We start from the raw sequence: 22,088 nt of genomic DNA on the forward strand, positions 1-22,088 counted from the left end.
TACATGATTTGTGTGAGACAATCATTTGATGTTAACTTGGAAAGTTTTGTATTGATCGATTAATCACTTGAAAATTACTTGAATCTAGTGGTATGTGTAAGATTACCATTGTCGTCTTCTAAGGATGATTCAATGATTAAATTAGAGTTTAAAACGACTACCAATACCTGGATATAACAAAGTTTGTATACTTTGTATGTGCACTGTGAAGTTCTTGTTCAGGTCCGGAACTCTTGTTTGCGAACTATATTTGCAAACGGGTTGACCTGTGAAAAGGTCCCGAGCTGTTATTCGTTTGGGAACGGCTAGACAAGGCTGAGTCTGGAACTGTTGTTCGCATACTTTGTTTGCGAACGGCACGGGAAGGCCAAAGTCCGAACTGTGGTTCGTGTACTCTGTTTGTGAACACAGTGGTTAAGTTCTAAAATCGGTAAGTATGAAATACATACTCATGAACTCAGGTTCGTTTGCGAACTTAGTTTGCAAACTAAAGTCCCTGGATCTTTAATGAAATAAGGTAAGTGAACTAGTTTTACAAACCTTGGCATTATGTTCATGAATTGGTTCTTATATAAGTACTTTGTACAATTACAAACCAAACTGATTTTGTTTCAAATGGTTCATGTATATTTCTATGAGATAGTGAACATTTGAACAACTCTCTTGAAACACATTTAGATTCATTTGATTATCTATAATGATTGATTAATCATCATATTTGATATAGAAGTGTTAGATGAATGTGGATAAACTATAAGTGTTCATGTGGCTAACTTCGGTTAACTATTATTGAGCCAACAAGATATACACGTTTGGGTACGGTTCATTCATATCTAAATATAGGTATATTTAATTTGTGTGTATCTAGCTAATACCATCTAACGGTAGAGATTGATTGCTTAATTTCTAAGCAGACTTAGCTTGAATCTTGAATCAGGAGTTCATCTAAAGGTGAATATCAATTGCTTTGTTACTAAGCTTTCTTATCTTTGATTGTAAGAAACCCTGGTATGAAAGATTATATAAGGGAAAACTCTAGCATCTGAGAAACCTAATCCCGACACTCTCGTGTGTCCTAGTTACAAACTAGAGTTGATTCTCCTTTAACATAGGTTTTCCAAAACCATTGTTAGGTTAACGACTTGAAGTCTTCATTTGGGATTCGTGAATCCAGATCCAAGTATTTCTCTGTAGTTGCGTATTCTGATCTTACTTGTTCTATCGTATTGGGTTTTATCTTCTCTAAGATTTACTCGAGATTGATCTCCGATAGGTAAGATATAAAAAGTAATCACAACAGTTCTTCTTCTCAGACTCTTGTGATTCCGGACTAACTTCTTCTGTTAATCAGTTAGGTTATTATTAGTTGGATTTCTTGTTCACCTTGATTTATCTAAAGACGAAAACAAAACCAGAATAGACATATATGTGGGAGACAGATTTGTTTATAAGTCCTCGACTTGGGGTCGTAGCAACTCTTAGTTGTGGGTGAGATCAGCTAAGGTAATTAAGTGCGCAGAGTCCTACTGAGATTCAAGAGGCGTAAGGAACGCGACTGTACCTTAATCGGTGTGAGACTTGGTTAGGGCTCAACTACATTCCACTCTGAAGTTAACTTGTAATAGGCCAGAGTCTGTAGCGGCATAATATAGTGTGGTGTTCAAATCTGGACTAGGTCCCGGGTTTTTTTTTTGCATTTGCGGTTTCCTCCTTAACAAAATTCCTGGTGTCTGTTTTATTTCTTTTCCACATTATATTTGTTTATATAATTAAAATATCATGGGTTGTGTGTAGTTCAATTGTTTAATAAATCCGACCTTGTTTGTTGGATAGAACTTGATTGACACTCGATCATTAGTCTTTGGTACCATCCGAGTTATTTTCATATCAATCAGTCTCACGGATTTCTATCTAGTTGATATATTTCTTGATTGAGTCTCACTTTCAAGTTGGTGCTCTCGGAATTATATTTAAGTTTAGTCCATACATATTGCCAAACGAAATATTGGGTGTGGATGTTATACTCCCACGTTTTCAAGTATGACGTGTTAAACCTGTTTGTATTCAATGTTTAGTTACTGTCCACAACCATGTTTTTGTGTTTTTTGATATTTTAAAGCTTTGAATAATTGTAAACAAATGTTAATATAAAATTCAGACTTTTAGAGTTATAGTCTTGTAGCAGTATACTTTTGTTATATATTTGCTTCTCTGCAGAACTCTTCTAGTCGATCATACTTGAATTGTGGTTCATTGTCGGCTACCCGTTCCATTGGTATTCTGAAACTGCTGATGATGTGTTCTCAGATGAATTTTCTTATTATGCTTTTAAGTAAGTGTAGATGGTGAAATTTGGATAAGGGGCAAAAGTGTCATTTCAATACCAGAGACAAAATTAAACTCTCACGGGAGAGATTAAGCCCTTGTCCCTCAAGGCACTCTTAGCCACGATTTCTAGTATACGTCCCCGCGAGACACTGCTGGTCTTGATGTCGTGACTCCTAGCGCACATCCTCGACGAGATACTGCTGGTCATGTAGAATCTGTAGAGCGTAAAACGTCCCCGACAGACTTATGAACCAGAACAACCACAATTACAGCATGTCTTCGCGAGACGCAGCTGATTTTGATGTCATGATTCCTAGTATACATCCTCGACGAGATACTGCTGGTCAGATGGGTAAAAACGTTCCCGACGGACTTATGACCCAGAGCGGAGACATACATGTCTCATGTAAGCACGACTCACCCTATTTGAGATCAAGGACTGATTCCTAGTACACCATCGCGAGATACACTGGTCATGTCTACTCTAGTCTCTGACTCGACTTACCAAGGCTTTTGAATAATTCTTAGTACATCCCCATGAGATACACTGGTTATTCTGTCTCCGGGCCCTTTCGACAAACTCCTAGAACATCCTTTCGAGATATATTGGTCTTGTCGGCCCTATTATATGGACACAATTGATTCCTAACACATCTCTGCAAGATACGCTGGTCAAAGACAAGTGAGACAAAGTCTCACGGTGACATTAATTGGGCGTACAAAGCTTTCTTCTCTCTCTTCAGGACGAGTCCCAGCTGACCACATAGATATTCGGATCCATTAATAAAATCTTCGTAGAGATTTTTGATCCGTCTACAGAATCTCGGAGAGATTCAAATCTCTCTGCAAAATATCGGCGAGATTCAAATCTCTCTGCAAAATCTTGGAGAGATTCAAATCTCTCTGGAAATCTCAGACAAGGCTGAATATTCCTCATGGTAGGCACGAGCCTCATATAGGAACCGAGTCCCCTTTTTAGACTCTCCACATGAATTCTGAGGCATCCCATGCCTTTTCACGTGACTCATCCTAGTCATTCTTACAAATCGTAGAATATCTCTCTATCTTGGACAACTCTGCTAAAGAGAATATTTCTCTCTCTCAACACATCATCACAAAGGCTGACTCAGCTTCACACAAATGGGGGGATAACAATTAGGGTTTTGATCTGGCGTTTTATGGCACGTGTGAGAAATACCCGACTTATTTCTCACCACAGAAGAGAGTAAAGGCGGTGGAATAATAAGATAAACTCAACCTAGTTTATCTCTATCTATTCCTGAAGAGACGAGAGAATTGCTCTGCACGACACGGAAAACAATCCTTATCTTAACCGACCTGAGATTCGAGAATTCAACTATAAATAAGTCCTTTATTTCTCCAAGCTACGATCATATTTCTCATAACCTCTCAGAGCAATTCTTCTCCAAACCCTAGAATTCTTTGATCTCTCTCTTCATCTACTTCCCTCCCTAAGCCAGCCCTAACCTCTCATTTAACTGAAACATCCTTTGAACGGCCACTGTGCGTGGTCTAGGCGAAAACTGTTCGTGCTCAACCTCCCGTAACTCACTTTCATAAACCCTAGAATCCCACTTCTAGCCTCTCTCAGATTTTAGGTAACTACAGTAAGATATGAGATTGAGATTATTTACCATAGTAAAGGGACGCATAATGTCCAATACCCACTTCATGAATGGCCAAGGAGTTATCACACTGTGCACGATTTCTAGTAGTGCATGTATTTTGTTATCATATTTGCATTAATTATCACTGTTTTAAACTTATGGCCTTTTCGAGACATATTCTCATTTCTAACTTTCAAAGTCATATTTGTATTTCAGACTTCTGGAGTCATGCTTGTTTTTCAAGCTTCTGCAATGTTTCCATTTATGACTTCTAGGGGAATTAACATGGGTATGTAGAGAAACTAATATACAATAGAGAGATGATGTAACAATTGGGGAAACATTTAATGATTGGGAGTTGATTTCTCAAGCAGAACCTTTTTGTATTTATTTTTTATATTTGTAGTCCATGTCAAAACCAAGTCGGGATGGGGATTGGTTTTGTTTAATCTCTACCTCTCTTTTGTTTATTAGTTTTTTTCATTTTTTTTATTTTTTTTTAAAACCAAGCAAGGAGTACATTCCTTCCTTTCTAAGGATTTTATAAAAAATATTATTAATCATGAAATTTTAAGGAAATTCGAAACTTTTAGAAACATTTTTGCTAAAAGAATCTTACTCAATTAAACTTGGACGTATACATTTGACCGATAGCTGGTCGTGAAACTAATTTGCTTTCCTGACACAAGACTCGAACTTCCTAACCACTCTACACGTACAAGCAGAGTGTACGTCCGATGCACGTCGTCGGAATTCAGACGGAAAAGTGAGAATCACACATGAAAAGAAAAATGCGATGAAATTAGAGCAGTTTATAATTTAAGGTCCTTATACTTATTTGTTATTTCTAATAAACCCCTAAATAACTGGTATATCTAAGCGAAATCCTTTTCAATACAACGGATGAGTTATAAAGATGAATTATATCCGATGGTTGTGGTGATTAGTTCACACGGGAATATTTTTCGAAATTTCTTCAAATCCGACGGATGAATTTTAAATCAGGGAGATCTGACGGTTCAAAGAGCTGAGCTTTAATATTTGTTCCCATTAAAAGGGGGGAGATTACATACATGTAGGTGCCTTCATACGATTTCAAGGAATTCATTCTCCCATTAGAAATTTAGAACTGATTAGGTCACCAGATGACCAGAAGATTCATCTAAGAAATAACATTATAAAAAACAATGTTCCATGAATTCGTAGTACTTGGAAAAATATCTGCAACTTTGACAGCCAAAGGATAATTTTACAAAGGTAGGAAATACCATATAGTCCTAGGAATAATATATTAGAGAGAGTCTAGTCCAGTGGACTCATTCAACTGTCTGTTTGGTCCTTTTTGGAAATATAAATTATAGTTTGGTCCTAGAAATTATAGTTTGGTCCTAGGGTGACGTCATGGATGATGTAATTGTCTCTAGGTAGTGCCAAAAATATCCTTTTGGGACCATATATATAGAAAAAATCACTAAAAAATATCTTATTTTCAGATTTACTTTTTCTCTCTCCTCCTATTTTCATATCTAGTTTCTCTCCTCTCCATTTTTTTCTTTTTTTTGTTGCTGCTCATGAAGACGATGAAGAACGACGAAATTTTTTGGTTTACTCGTCACTATTTGTTACTGCTGCTGTTGAATATGATGAAGAAGACGATTGAGATGATGAAGACGACGGAGATTTTTGTGTTTCTTCGTCACTATTTGTTGTTGTTGCTGTTGAAGAAGATGAAGATAATGAAGACGATGGAGTTTTGAAGATTTTCAGCTGCTGTGTATGACGAAGAAGAAGAAAAAGATGAAGAAAACGATGAAGAAAACTAATATAACCTTCAATCTTCATCTCGTATCTAAAACCTTCATCTTGGATCTTGATTTTTTTGGTGTTGTTAATGAAGATTTGATGTTGTTGCTGCTGGTTGAAGATTTTTTGCTGCTGTGTATGACGAAGAAGAAGAAGAAAAAGATGAAGAAAACTAATATAACTTTCAATCTTCATCTCGGATCTAAAATCTTCATCTTGGATCTTGATTTGTTTGGTGTTGTTAATGAAGATTTGATGTTGTTGCTGCTGGTGAAGTCGATGAAGATGAAGATGAAGATTTATGCGTTTTGTTGTTGTTGCTACTGCTGCTTAAGATGAACTTCATTCCTGTAATGAACTCTGTTTTTTTAGATTTTTATATGGAGTTCATTTCTGGAATGAACTCTGGTTTTTTTAGGTTTTTATATGGAGTTCATTTCTGGAATGAACTCTGGTTTTTTAGATTTTTATATGGAGTTCATTTCTGGAATGAACTCTGGTTTATATGTTTTCTGAAAAAATAAGTAGAAATTAACAGGAGTTCATTTTGACGAATGAACTGCTACAAGAAAATAAGTAAAAATTAACACTGAAGGGTAATTTTGTTTGTTTTATATTTTTAAATTATTATGGACCAAACAGTAAAGGCGTTTCCCAAAGGACTAAACAGACATGGGACCACCTAAAAAATGACCAAATGATATTTTTTCCATAAAGATAGAGGCATTTTGCATCGGGCCACGTAAAACTCTAGACCACACAGATGCTTTCACATCACGTAAATGGTCTAAAGATGCTTGGTTCATCTCATGTCATGCCTACCCAACGTAATTGTCCCTACATTCGTAGATGCAAAAATTATTGATGCAAAAATCGCAAGGCTGCTAATGGGGTGCCAGGATTAATGGGGGTGTACCAAAACTATAATAAGACAAAATAATTTTTGTATAGGACAAAATAAATTTTACCTTGGCTTGGTACACTCCACGGATCCTGGCACCCCCATTAGCAATCTTGAAAAATCGTACCAGAGGAGTGTTACTTTTTGAAAGTGGTTACGACTGTAAAAAAACATATGTGGTGTATACCTTATTACTATCTTGGTTGTCTAGCGGCTATACTGTCAGCTTATAGTATAAATTTCCATCCATCATTAATTTTTAGTACATTTTATTGAACCCGTCTTTCTCTTCTTTCCTCGTCACCTCTTTAAGACTCCAAAGTCCAAACCTTTTCTCTACCACTGTCTATTCTTTTCTGTTTCAAAAATGGCTGATGAAGCTGGTAAGTACACCACCGATGAAGATATTCCAATTCTAGGAATTACTGGCTAGTCCAGGAATGAGGGAATCGGTTACTGGCTAGTCCACTCCCAGAATTGATTTATCCTCTGGTCCCAAAACATGTTTTTGGACCAGAAACTTTATCCCCTACTCCATCCACATGCGGTTTACACAAGACCAGTTTTCAAATATTCCCAACATACCCTTCTGCAACTCAAAGTGACGAACAAGTCAGTTTCTTTCCTCTTTTTTTCTTCTCAGATCGGTTTCTCTCACTCTGCGTTTTGGATAGAATCAATTTCTGGTACTGTTTATCAATCATCTTCATCTGATCTTCGAATTAGGTTCTTCTGAGTTTCGAATTAGGTCATCTGAGCTTCGAACAAAGGTATTTATCCTTTCAATCATCCTCTTCTGCTGCTGTTCTAGAAATCTTGATGAATAATTAGGTTTATTCTGATACGATTTCTATTAGGATAATTTTATATGATGTACATTGTTATCTTTTTATGATTTCTGTTTTATGATGATTTACAATGTCAATTCAGTTTCGAAGTAATTTCCGTTCGTTTTTTAAATGATTTTCGTGATTTTTGTGTGTTTCAATTAGGTATTTGAGCTTCGAATTAGGTTTATCTCAGATTCGAACAAGGTACGATTTCTTTTTATGATTTATGTTCTGTTTTTTGTAATCTGATTTTTTGTATTTTCTACGTTTTTCTGCTGCTGTTCTGTTTAGTTTTCATTAGACAGATCGTGTAGTATGTATTACCAATACGTACTGCATATAGCGTGCTCTCTTTTCATTCTACAGTAGATGCCAATACATATGAATATGAGTCAGTACATGTAAATACGTCCTGCATATAACATGCTCTTTTTTCCTCCTGCAGTAGATGCCAATACATATCAATATGAGTCAGTACATGTCAATACGTACTGCTTATAGCATGTCAATACAAAGACTCTTTTTGTTTCATCTCAGTACATGTCATTTTTTACAGGGTTAACATGTCTGACGTTGCTCCCAAACCAGACTTCTCCATCTATTCTCATGTATACCATAAGCAATATCATTTTGCATATGAGGTTACATCGTTTTCAACTTTAGAGGATTTGAAATTTTGCATCTGTAATATGTGTAGCTGGTTGACTCCATCGAGTATTCTGGTTAACTATTTCTAGAATCAAGCGATAGTTCCTATTCTTGCCGATGTAACACTCCAGGGCATCTCTGCATTACATTCTTCAAAGCAATCAACTTTCTTTGATTTGCACGTGGATGTAATTTCAAATGGCGCATCTAGGCGTATGGAAGTTGACAGTAATGCAGACTTAGTTGTCAGTGCAAAGAATAGTTATTTGAAAGAAGGTAAAGAAGCCCCAAGAGTGTTTTTTTTTCAGATGGTTGGGATAAGATTTTTGATGATGCAGATCAATTATTCTATGGTGGTGTTGATGTCGTACGTATAGCATGCCAAAAATACTGCATGAGAACTGGATATGAGGTAATTAAGAAGAAGAATGACCTTGAGAGATTCACCGCCGTATGTAGTGTGAAAGGTTGTTCATGAAAGCTTCACGCAACTGCCATTGGTAGTTCTATTGATGTTTTTAAGATAAAGGAATATGTGGGAAGAAACACCTGTGGCGGTGGTTATATGTTGAAGAATCCAAGAGTTACAAAAAAACTCATGAACAGTCTAATTCATGAGATGGTCAGGCACAACCCTCGCATAACACCAGCAGAGATCATAGATTATCTTAAAGTTGGTGGTGGCATTGAAATTCAGTATCACCACGCATATCATGCAATTGAGTTGTCGCATAAACAGATTTTTGGTAATGATGTGAAGTCGTACACTGATCTTGCTTGGTGGGTGAATGCTGTTAAGGAAACAAACCCTGGGTCATTTATTGATTTCGATTTCAATGATGCTACAAAAAGATTCAATAGACTTTTTGTTTGCTTTGGAGCTTGTATAGAGGGATATAAACTATGTCGTCCCATGATTTTCTGTGACCGTACATTTCTCACTGGAACTTTTAAAGGAGGTCTCATGGCAGCAACATGTCTTAATGGCAATCAAGGTAACTGGTTCTTTTTTTTTTTTGATATGTAGTGTCTGGTAGTTAGATCACTCATATTGACCTTACTTCACTATCTGACAATGAGTATTGACCATACTACATACTACATATTGACCTTACTGAGTATGAGATAAACCATACTGCATGTGAAAATGTAGTGTCAATCAGTTGTTTAACATGTCATTATGTAGTGTCAGGTTTTCACATATCAACAAAGAGGTAAACCATACTGCATGTCAATATGTAGTGTCAATATTAGTTGCTTAACATAACTAGTAATTACTTTTTGCAGGATTTTATCCGCTTGCGTTTGCTTTAGTACCCGGTGAAGACAATATCAGCTGGGAATGGTTTTTCAAGAAACTGAAGGAGGCTTTGAATGATGATCGCCCAATCACTTTTATGACTGACCGAGGTCAAGGGTTGGTTAAATATATTCCCAAAGAGTTCCCTGATTCTCATCAAAGATATTGTTACTTCCATTTGGACAAAAACTTACCTATCGCAAAGTCTGACGAAAAGTATAAGGAAGTGACTAATGCTTTCCGAAAGGCGACATATGCTCTTTCTCCTGCAACATACGAGGAAGGTCTTCAAGAAATGGTTAATTTGGGAAGGCCTTGGGTTGCTGACTACTGCCGCAACATTCCAAAAGAAAAGTGGTCCAGTGCTTTCTTCAAGGGCTGTAGTTATGGTTACACTTCATCTAGCGTTGCTGAATCGTTCAATAGCTGGATTAACAAAGAGAAGAAATTACCTGCGTGTGCGTTCGTTGACTCGATCAGGTTTGTATCAGTTTCCTTAGTCACAGTACAAGCTTATATTAGTTTTCTTTTTGTAACAGTATTAGCATATATGTTCTGTTAATCTACGTATATTTTTAGTATAATAGACTTGTTATTCCCTTGTCGTGTAGGATACGTATGATGGAAATGATGTCAGAACGTCGTGAAGAGAGTCTCTTGATGGACCCAGAACTGCTAACCCCTACGTATCAAGCCTTGCTTGAACTACACATCCAAATTGGCCGTCCATGGAAAGTTAGCCAGTCAGATGCTAATCGTTATGAAGTGCATTCTCCAAGGTTAGCGTTTACCCCTAATCTCTATCATCTGAATGTTATTTACTTTCTCTTTCTTTTTTTTAAGTACCATTTTTCTGTGAGAACATATAAATATGTACTGTGTATATTAGGTGTACTGAAAAATAACACATGAATATGTACTGTGCAGATCTCATATGGTAGATCTAGAGAGAAAAATTGTACTTGCCAACGATGGCGCGTTTATGGTTTTCCATGCTCGCACGCTACTGCAACTATTACTAGATCTGGAGGAAGGATTCTTGATTACGTTGAAGATTATTTCAAAGTTACCACTTTTCGTAAGATATATTTAATAGCTATTAGACCCGTTCCTAACCACGACAGGTATGTGTCTTTAATCAGTACATTTTCATATTTTGCATAACAATATGTAATGGTAGATACCACTTACACATGTAATAGCAATTGAAACTGTCAACATAAACCTACTTACATATGGATGTTACATACTGATACGTAATGGTAGATACCACTACATTTTTTGATATTTGTTTTTCAGGAACAATATACCGTGTACATATTCATATGTAGTTGTGGTTCATTCCATTTATATGATACTGTTTTTTTCTCACAAGCCCGATGAGTATCACGTAGACGATATCGTTCTCCCAGCAGAAGTAATTAGGTCTCCACCAGGCAGGAAAAAGGGGAAACGTATTAAGTCTACATATGAGACTAGTAGAACATCTGTCAAGTGTTCAAATTGTAATTTTAAGACTCATCACAACAAGGCAACATGCAATCTTATCCGACAGTATGAACTTTCTGAAGAATGATTTTGTGTCAGGTATGTATTTCAGTCAGATACATATTAATGTCTTAATTAAGTAAGTTTGATACAATACAATGTACTTTTAAGCAAGTAGTGTTCTGATTTCTCTTTTTCTTTTATCACAGGCTTGAACGTGCAGCAGAATGTTATATCGATGATGTTGCCAGATTCCTTTTCCACAATTCTTTCCTCTAGCCCTTATTCTATTCTACCGTTTTTCTTTTTTATTTTGTCAGTACCAACTGAATTTGGTTAATAAGTATTTCATTTACAGTACATACATTACAAGTGTACTGAAAATACTGTTTTTGTTGTTTCTTAGAACATCTTTTGGTTTTTGAAACATTATAAGTCTATCAAAATGTAGTTATTGTAGTTATTTTCGAATAATGAAATATGTTGTTAAGTCTATCAAAATGTCAGTATCTATCACCAGTAGTGAAGTATTTACATATTGAAATTACATGTCAGTATTGTAGTGTTAGTATCTACCACTACATACTGATATGTAGTGGTTGTAGTGTAACCATACTAGATGTTTGTAACAAGAAAACAATTAAATATGTACTGGTTTGTGGTTTAACCATCTTCCACTAAGATTATTTAGAACATCTTTTGGTTTTCCAGCTGATTCACCATCTTCACGGGGGTCGAGGGGGCAGCGCCCCCTCGTATCAACAACACAAAATCATGTTTAAGTAACACAATTGAAATATCACTACATTAAAGTTAAACCCAAATATAAATTAAAAATCACTACATATTAGATATATGTTTTTGAACATTCTTGAACTCATGAAATGAAATGTAACCAAGAATAAAAAGAAAAGAAAATAGGTAAATAGTGATATGTACTGTCATATTACTTTTAGCAAGTAAGACTATTTTTGTGTCATCTGCCAACTGATTTCTGGTGGAGATGCTTTCAGAAATTTGCATGCTAATGGGACCCTTTTGTTACAAATCTTCGCTTGCACTTCTTCACCATCTCCCAAAGGCACTCCCACATATTTTCTTTTTGACTTCATCTTCATAAAATGCATCACAAACAGTAGACAGTCTGGCGATCCCCCTTGTTGAGGTGCTTCACATTCTTTCACTATTACATTCTTCATTGTTACTTTGTTCTTCTCCATCAAGTACACGTTGATAGGTACGTACATGTAATCTGCCATTTTGCAGGCGTGTGGATAACAAATACCTCCCCATTCAGCCTTAGAAGAATTGTAGTGGTTGAACACCATTTTTTCGCAGTCATACTCAAGTAGCGTCCAATGAAGATTGTGGTGGCACATTGGTACAAGAATCTTCTTGATACTTTCATCCATCGCCAATATTGGTTTGTAAACAGAATCATGTTCTGCTCCTTTGAGGTTATCCGGGAACTCGACATTGTACTGAAAACATGGATGTACTTGAAATAGTTTATATCTAATTTTGTTTTATGCAATATTGATATGTAGTGTACCTACCCCTACATACTTTTTTAATTTTTGAATATGTGTTGTAGTAAATATGCAGTGTAAGATAACAACTTACCCAAGCGGACGGATCCAGATGCAACACAGGCAAGTATTTCCTGTATACTTCGTGCATCGGTTGCTCATTCTGAAATTTGGTGTTAAGCTTGTATTGTGCGTAGTTGAGAAGATCTTGTTCTAATAAATCGTTCTGCACCAAGTCATCAACTGTAGTTCCACTTACACAAAGACCACCTTCTCCCACTTCCAAGCAATTGAGCTAGAAAATAAACGACGTAAAGTTTAGTATTCCTTGTGTAACAGTACATACTGATATGTCTTTCTCAGTATTTTTTATACAAATATGTACGTATATCAAAAGTACATACACAAACTAATAGTACATATCAATATAAAAGTGTCAATTGAGAACTCACCTAAGATTTTTTGCATTATTGATGTATGTGGAAAGAGTACTCTTTTGTTCATCGTTCATGTCATTATAGAATGGTGATTTAGTCAGTTTCCGGAAATACTTGCACAATTTAAGCTTTCTCTTTTTGTTTAGTGGTATTGCTTCTGCAGCTGCAGCTTTCGGTCCTTTATATGATGGTGAGAACTTACTTCCACTCTCATATATATCATCTACCTTCTTTGCAGGATGGGAACAAGTAACAAGTCTGGTGGGTGTTGTTACCTGCTGCTTTTCGGGCTTTGAAGCGCGCTTTTTGTTCACTTTTACCATTTTTTGTTTCTGGCTTGGGCTAAACTGTTCCTGCATTTTTAATCAACATAAAAAAAAATATGTAAATATTTATATTGCATAAAACATAGTTATATCACCTAATCATTTTTGAAAGCATGTAGTGGTATATGATTGTATGGTATAGTGATTTCTCGTGCTACCATACTGATCTACATATCAGTATGTAGTGATTTGTAGTGTAATATTAACTACACAAAATGAGATTTTTAGTACATATCATTCACCTGTGATGGAACCTCCAAAACATCTTGCGAGGGGACATCCAGAACATCTTGTGATGAAACATCCAAAGGATCTTGTGATGCAACCTCCAAATGACTTTTTGAACTGGTTGTAGGTATGTATTCTTGTTGCTTACCTGTAACTTCACCTGCATCTTTCGGTTCAATGGGTTCTTGCTGCTCAGTTGTTTCTTGTGGAATTTGTAAAGGCCGCAAATCTCTTCCAAACAGATTATCAAATTGTTCTCGTAAGTTAATACCAAAAAGACCATCGTTGTTATCTGGAAGGAGGTCTGCAAACTCTTCGACATAAACACCAATGCCAGAGTTTGCCATTTCTATAAAATCTGGCATAGACAGCTTTTCAATGTGTTCCAAACTCGACATCATAGTAAACAAAGTTACATCCAGCAAATGAAACTCTTCCGCCGCCAATCCGGCGTTATACTCTGGAAATTTCTGCGAATTAACTACAACTGAAGACTTCGTTTCTAGCATAGTTGTAAGCAAATCCTTTGCTGCTTCCTGCCTAACTTCAAGTTGATCAACCTGGAAAAATCAATTGAAATTGTCAACAAAAACCTACTTAGCTTGAGTTTTTGCTATGTCTACCACCACAAGAATGTACTGTTACATATAAATATGTTCCACTACAAGAATGTACTGTTACATATCAATATGTAATGGTAGATACCACTACATATTGATAAGTAACAGATAGATATTGATATGTAACAGATAGGTAGTGGTATACAAGAATGTACTGTTACATATCAATATGTAATGGTAGATACCACTACATATTGATATGTAACAGATAGATATTGATATGCTACTTAGACTACGTACTGATATGCTACTTACCTGTGTGTTTTTTTTCCCCTTTTCTCTTGTATCTCTTTGACTTTTTGCTCCAAATTAGATTTAGCCCAATTTTTAACCTCAGAACGCGGAACTTCAACATCATGGAACTTCAATACTAAAGTTGTTGACAATTCAACCTCAGAGGTGGCATTAGCATGAGTTTGATCTTTCGGTGTTGACAAATCAACTTCAGGAATGTTGACATTAGCATCTGTTTGATCTTCCGGAGAACCTTGTATTTCGTTCTCAACTATTTGGTCCACATTCAACTCTTCATTGGGGTTTCTTGGAGTAGGTGTACATCCCAAGCTAACATAATCTTCCTGGCTGGCTTCTCTATGCAAAGGGAAAGCTTTCCGGTAAATATCATGCAACATGAACTCAAGCTTTGAAGCGTCAACCGGTTCGCCCTCTTGCTGCATTATGTTGAATTCACTCCATTTGGAAGATATTATATTCCTCAAATCATCGTATTTAATCTTCCAATCTTCTCCCCCCAATACTGAGTCCTCTTCTTCTTTCTCTTCTTCCTTCTATTCTTTCTCTTCTTCCTTCTCTTCTTCCTCTTCTTCTTTCTCTTCTTCCGATTCGGAATTGTTATCTAAACAAAAAGCATCATCATTTGCTTCCTGTTGAATCCTTCTTGAAATACGATTAAGGATTTGTCTTTCTTCGTGTGTGATCTCGTCTTTGAAATCAACATGGAACTGGTACAAATCAAATAAATGTAAAAAAGCAACTATATATTAGATATTACCAAAAAAAAAAAACATGTCGTAGTTCTTTCTCTATTAGATACACAGGGAGAACTACATATTGATATGCTAATATGTAGTAGCATATTGATATGCTAATAACTACTACATATTGATATGCTAATAACTACATATCAATATGTCTAACTACATGTACTTATCAATATATATTTTTATTATGACAAAATATGTACGGCAAGTTTACCTGATACTCAGAAAGATCAATATCCTTTAGGAACTCAGCACATATCTTTGTATGATTCCACCTAGCCACTCTTGGCACATACATTCCTGCAGGTTCTGTCACTATATCCTCGGGCGCCACCAAATGGGTATGCTCCGCAAACCATGGCTGCAAAATATTGATATGCAGTATTAGATATACTATCAAAATGTAGAAAACACATAAAACAAAAACATTTTGAAGTAGAATAAACAAATAAATAGATTCTTACCAACAAATAAATAGCACAACCATTTGTGCGTTCTACGGATTCCACGTTTTCATTCAGATCTTTCTCTAAATGAGAATGGATGAGGTCAGGCCATGAAATATTCTTAACCTTCTCAAGATCAAGAAGAAACCAATATACTTTTCAGTCAAAGCGTTTGTATCACTTGTAGCGAAAAATAATGAAGTGCACATATACATGCAGATAAGCGTAACAAGATCTTCGGCATCTTCCTCGTCTTCCTCATCTTCTTCAGAATCTTCATTTGATTGATTACCCACGCTTTGCAGAGACTCTTCATCAGACTTCTTCTTTTTCAGATTAATTGGTGTTCGTTTAAGGATTTTCAAGATTGCCTTCACAATCATTGGCCTAGTCACTTTATCACCAGCTTTCATTTCAGTAGGAAAAGTCCTTTTGGAAAAATATGTTTCACGCCATCCACTTTTTTTATTGACTTTTGTAAGCCTATAATCAAGATATTCCCTATTTGGAATTCTCGGCATCCCATAAATAAGTGTCATTTCTTCTGGTGTGGATACTAGCTCATTCGGTTGGCCATGCCTTTTAAAGACAAATCTAATATTGTTTGGATCTTGACCCCTAACGTAACAGCGTAACATTTTCGTCATTGCATCTTCAATCTTCAACCAATGTTCCAACTCAAATCTTGTGTACCAGAACATTAGGAACAGGTTACCGAATGATGCTTCAGAAATCATCTTCAGCTGCAACTCACTCAACTCAAGGTTTTCAGTGGACTTCGCAATAGCCTTCTTAGTGGTCCCAATAGTCTTCGCAAGCCCCCACAAGCCCCTGAAACCGCCACGGTATAAACTTCGTGGTTTTCTATCTCCTTTCTTACGCTTATTAGCACCTACACAATAACAAGAACCAAAAACTATTACAGTACATATCAATATGGTATATCAAATATGTAGTTACATCATCAATATGTAGTTGTAATATCTACCAAGTCTTGAAACTACATATTATTAACAGTACATACGAGAATATAAGTATCTACCTCTACATATTTATATGTAATATGTTATGAGAGTATAAGTATTTACCTCTACATATTGATAAGTAATATATTATGAGAGTATAAGTATTTACCTCTACATATTGATATATAATAGTAGATACCACTACTTATTATTTTAACTACATATCGATTTGTAATAGTACGTATGGCATATGTATCTGCTTTGATACAGTAAAAATGTAAAAACACTTAATACCAAAAAGAAGCACAACAATGCATCATTACATACTCATAAACATATGTTATTAAGGATACATATTATTCATACGCTTTGTTCTTATATGTAGTTGTACTACATACCTTCTACATTTGCTTTCCCCCCTTTTGCTTTTGGTGAAGGAGTAGCAGCTCTCAAGGCAACTGCTTTCTTCCCCTTCTCTTCCCCTACACCATATCAAATATGTAGTTAATGTATCTACCATGAACATGAAACAACTACATATCAAATACCTCAACATACTGGTAATTTTATAACTACATACTGATAACTACATATGAACCACAATTTACGGGGGTCGATGGGGCGCTTTATTAAGAATTATCTTCAGTTTTAACATTACAAACCTTTCAGGAGCGATTTTGCTTTCCCCCTTTTTGCTTTTCCCTTTCCTTTTGGAGAAGGAGTAGCAGCTCTCAGGACAAGTGCTTTGTTCCCCTTTGCTGGTGGTGAAGGAGTAGCAGCCTTTGTCGTTGTTTTTCCTTTTGCTTTAGTAGTTGCCGCTGCTGTTTTTCTTTTGCTTTTTGCTTCAGGAGCAGCAGCTGCTTTCTTTCCTTTAGTTTTTGCTGTTTTTGTAAACCAAAAGTTTTGTACACATTACATATTACAGGCACCTAATAATATGTAACACACATATCAATTTGAGATGCTATCATTACATATCAATAACTACAAATTGCAGACAACATATTGATATGTAGTACAGATATAAAACATATGAATCACACACTGCATGTCAATATGTTGTGTCAAATTACATACACAACAGATGAAAAACATGTAAAACATATGACTCACAGAGATGTTGTGTTTCTATTGAACAAAAAACATATGAATCACACACTGCATGTCAATATGTTGTCTCAAATTACATATACAACATATGAAAACATGTATACCAGACACTACATACAAATATCTAGTGATTCCATTGAGCATAGAAATCAAAAAGAAAAACGACAACAACTTACCTATTTTCTGATCGATATGTTTCTTCCTCTTTGTTGGTGAAGGAGTAACAACTTTACTCCTACTTCTTGTTATTGGTGAAGGAGTAACATCATGGGGGGTTTCTTCGGGGTTTGTTGTTGGTGAATCATCATCGTTTTTTCTTCTTCTTTTTGCTGGAGAAGGGTTTTCTTCTGTAATTTCTTCTGTAATTGTCCTCTTAATTTTTCTATTCAATACCATTTTCTCTCTTCAATTGAATGAAATGAAAATTAGGTCTGAAAATTAGGTTTTCTGTAACTGTTGTTGATAGATTTTCGATTTCAAATTTCATTAATTGTTTTTGATGACCTTTATCGATTTCGTTTTCCTGTAACTGATTTCAAATTTCGGTAACTGAATTTGAAAGAAGGGAGAGAACTGAGAGAGAAGTAACTGAAAACTGAGAAGAAGAAAAATGAAAAAGGAACTGAAATAATCCCGTGTTATGGGTATAAAGGTAATTGCCACTGTTTTTAAACATTTTTGGACCAGTGGATAATTTGTTTATCCCGCTGGACTACACAGTAATCCCGGGTCGGGTTCTAGGACTAAACAGGAAATTCCTCATTGCAATTTGCACAGCTTGGATTAACATATCCACGGATGCCACAACCAGCATAAAATCCGAAAAAGTACTTTTAGAACGGATTTATGAACTGTACAAGTACATATGTTCTAATGGGATTGAAAGAAACCAAAACGAGATCGAAAAACGTTTTGAGATCATAAAAGAAGAAACTTTGTATTATGTTGCTATGCTTACGCAAGTTAAAAGAAACTGCCCAGGCAATTGGTCAGATGCAGACAAAGTAAGTAAACTTCTGTTTTCAAGATGTCAATTGAAGTATTTTTACTGCGTTTTCTTCTTGTTTTTAACGTGTAGATGAAACGCGGTGGAGAACTATATATTGTAGGACGCGAGAAAGAATTTCAACACGAAAAATGCTACGAGATCCTTAAAGCAGCATCAATGTTTTGCGACACTGACACATTATTTGCAATGAAGAGACCACTAGGACAGAAGGCACAAATGAAGGCGAATAGAGAAAAATATTTAGGGTCTTCTTCGTCCGCTCATGATTCCGATGATATATCCCGACAAAGTTTTCAGGTTTTTTAAAGAGAAAGAAGAGATGAAGGCTGGGATATTCAAGAAACCAGACCTTTCCGCACCAAAAAGAAAGAAGCGTCGTGAGCTTTAGATTTGTTTTTCCCTTTTCTTTGTATCGTCAGTTTTCTCCTGTTGACGATTGGTTAATGTGCCATCTTATTTTCAATTCGGAGTGAAGTCATGTGAGACTTGCTCAAGGGATTGGCCCGGACGGATACGTAGATGTCTAGCTTTAAATTTGTTTTTCCCTTTTTTTTGTATCTTGTGTTTCCTCCAGTTGATGGTAATGTGCCATCTAATTAAAGTCGTATATGAGACTTCTCAAATGATTTGGCCCGGACGGATATGTATACTAGGAATTACCTATAGATCCTATTATAGTTTTCTTAGTTAGTGGCAGGTCCATCCACTAAAGCGCAGTAACCGGAGGTCCATAATTAAAAGAAAAGAGAAAAATGGACCCAATTTTTTAAGCCCAGGTCCTGCACACGTGTGTAACCTATTACGTGCATTTTAAGAATTCCCAAAATAGCCTTCACTATATATAACAGAAATAAAAGCAGCTTTCCTCATTATTTTTTTTCTTCTCAGATGCGTTTTCTCTCTCTCCCTCTCCTCTTCTCTGCTGCCGCCGCTTATGAAGTTTAGACCTAGGGTTTGTGAAGATGTTTAGTGGTTGTACAGGTATGTTATTTAATTTTTCTTCAGTTCTTCTTTGTTTTTGTTTTTTTTCTCAACTGAATCATGAAAATTCGATCGATTTCATGATGTTTTCACTTTCTTTTTGCGGTTTTGGTAGTTCGATCTCATGATGCATCTCTTGTTTTTCACGTGCTGCTGATTTTTAGACTATGAATCAACAGTACATATTTGGTATACTGAAATATACTGCTCTAATCTTGTTGTTTTTTTATAGTTTTGGAGATTTTTCTTGTTTGATCCAGAAGTACATATATGGAATACTCAAATAAAAGTGTTTCGATTCTATTTTTTCATAGATTCGTTACTTGTTTTTCACATGCAGCTAAATTTTAGATTATGAATCAGCAGTGCATATATGATGTACTGAAAAATTATGCTTTAATTTTGTTATTTTGTAGTTTTGGATATTTTTCTTCTTCGATCTAGAAGTATATATATGGAATACTGAAAAAAAAAAGTGTTTCGATTCTGTTTTTTATGGATTCATTACTTGGTTTTCACATGCAGCTGATTTTAGTTTCATTTTGGTTGTTTTTTATATGCTTTTGAGTTGCTTTTGTGTATCAATCATCGGTACGTATATGATATACTGGTGGATTTTGATGAAACAAGTTCATATCTAAATAAAAAATCATGTTTTATGTTTATTTCATTAGTAGATCTGATATTTTTATGGTTTTTGGTTTGTTTTTCAGTTTTCTTTTGTGTATTAACCATCAGTACATATATGACGTACTGTTTATTTTTGTGTTTACTATGAATTTATAGATTTTTTCTTATTTTTTTGGTTTGATCCAGGAGTACATATATGGAATACTGAAATATGTGCTTTGATTCGGTTAGATTTTACGGATTCATCACTTCTTCTTGACATTCAGTTAAGTTTTTCTCTACCTGATCAGGTGCGTATTAACTTTGATTCTTCGTTTTTATTTACTTCTTTAAAAAAATGAGTTCGATAGACTTACAAAATGAGTCTTTACAGGGATACCAGGTAACCCTAGATTTGTTAATTTTCAAAGCACCAAATTTGAAATTTTGAAGTTTCGTTCAAAACCCTAATTTTGATTTCCTTGGATGAGCAAATTAGTTCTGAGCTACTAGAGGCATTATATGAGAAATTTCAGTCTGAATGTACAAAGTTCTCGCAATATCAGGTCAGTTAAGGAATGCGGGACAATTTTCAGGTCTTAACATTACTTTGTTCTCATTTACTTGATTTCCTCTTGGAATCCACTTTGAATAACGATATTTTACCTTGATTTGTTCTTATGGGTATTTTATTTTGTAGTTTCATTTTCTTGCTTCTAGCTAATTTAGGATATCGATCCCGATGCAATAGGATTTCTCGGAATGTACTGCCTTTCTATTGGAGCTTAACAATAATTTTTCTGTTTGACTAGATATTTCCCGGCATATGTTTAAGAATTACACATCATATACCAACTTGAACGAGTTCCCCAAGTTGCATTATGCTAGGTCATGTTTGAGGTGATTCACACTAAGGAAAATGTGGTTTGGGTTCTGATTTAGATGCGATTATTTTCGACTTAGCAGACCATCATTCTCAGATGTGAATGATGAATACAAATACAAAGGGTAATATCCGCCATCAGACGACATTCCATGTACAAAAAACTTTGCTCGCATTTAGAAAAATTTGTAATATTGTAGGTTTAGAAATCATATTCTATTGTGTTCATAATTATAGGCATAAATTTGGTGCATATCAAAGCACTTAAATGAATCTTAATTAGAGATTGCATAGGACGGACACAGAAATGACATGAGTTATTGCGAGATAAATTAATCATCTTTTAGATGCCTATATGATAACGATGTTTTACTTGCATTTGATAGTCTGTGTTGCAGCAGAATTGAAATGACAATGGTGTTGATGTAGCTGTTGCAGTTTTGGTTTAAGCTAAGAATATTGTGATGCAGCAAGATAGAATATTACTGAGAAGATGGAGCTGAAGGCAGTGGTGAATGGTTGACTGCAGAGGTGCTGGTGCCGCAATAAAGTAAAGTGAATTGAGGAGTACTCAGATTCCTAAGTAGTGTAGCAGATGTGTACTCATATTTGTAAGCAGTGTGGCAGATATGTGCTCAAATTTGTAAACAGTGTAGCAGATATGTACTCAAATTTGTAAACAGTGTATCAATTATGTACTCAAATCTATGGTAGTATGTTATTTCACACGTACTTAAACAGTGGGGTATATTAGTCATTTCCATGTTTCCAAATAACTTTGGACCTTAGAATAAGAGTAAAATCTAGTTGGACCCTGCTATAAATAACCTTATGGGCTTAGGACCAAACAAGAAATTTTCCATATGTATATGGGAAGTCAATTTGCAACGTTGTTGTCATTTATTACATTTTTTATTTGTTGATGCAAAAATGGACATGAACGGATCTGTGGCGCAATGGTAGCGCGTCCGACTCCAGATTAGAAGGTTGCGTGTTCGATTCACGTCAGCTTCATCTT

The 22,088-nt window shown here is 35.5% G+C and overlaps 1 non-coding gene across 1 annotated transcript; it reads left to right on the forward strand.

Moving 5' to 3' along the window:
• Positions 1-22,012: 22,012 nt before the first annotated feature.
• On the forward strand, positions 22,013-22,084 carry TRNAW-CCA. The gene has a single exon. It is a non-coding gene; the product is annotated as a tRNA-Trp (tRNA).
• The last annotated feature ends 4 nt before the right edge of the window (positions 22,085-22,088 follow it).

Source organism: Papaver somniferum, chromosome 1, assembly GCF_003573695.1.
Source record: "Papaver somniferum cultivar HN1 chromosome 1, ASM357369v1, whole genome shotgun sequence".
NCBI classification, from domain to species: domain Eukaryota; kingdom Viridiplantae; phylum Streptophyta; class Magnoliopsida; order Ranunculales; family Papaveraceae; genus Papaver; species Papaver somniferum.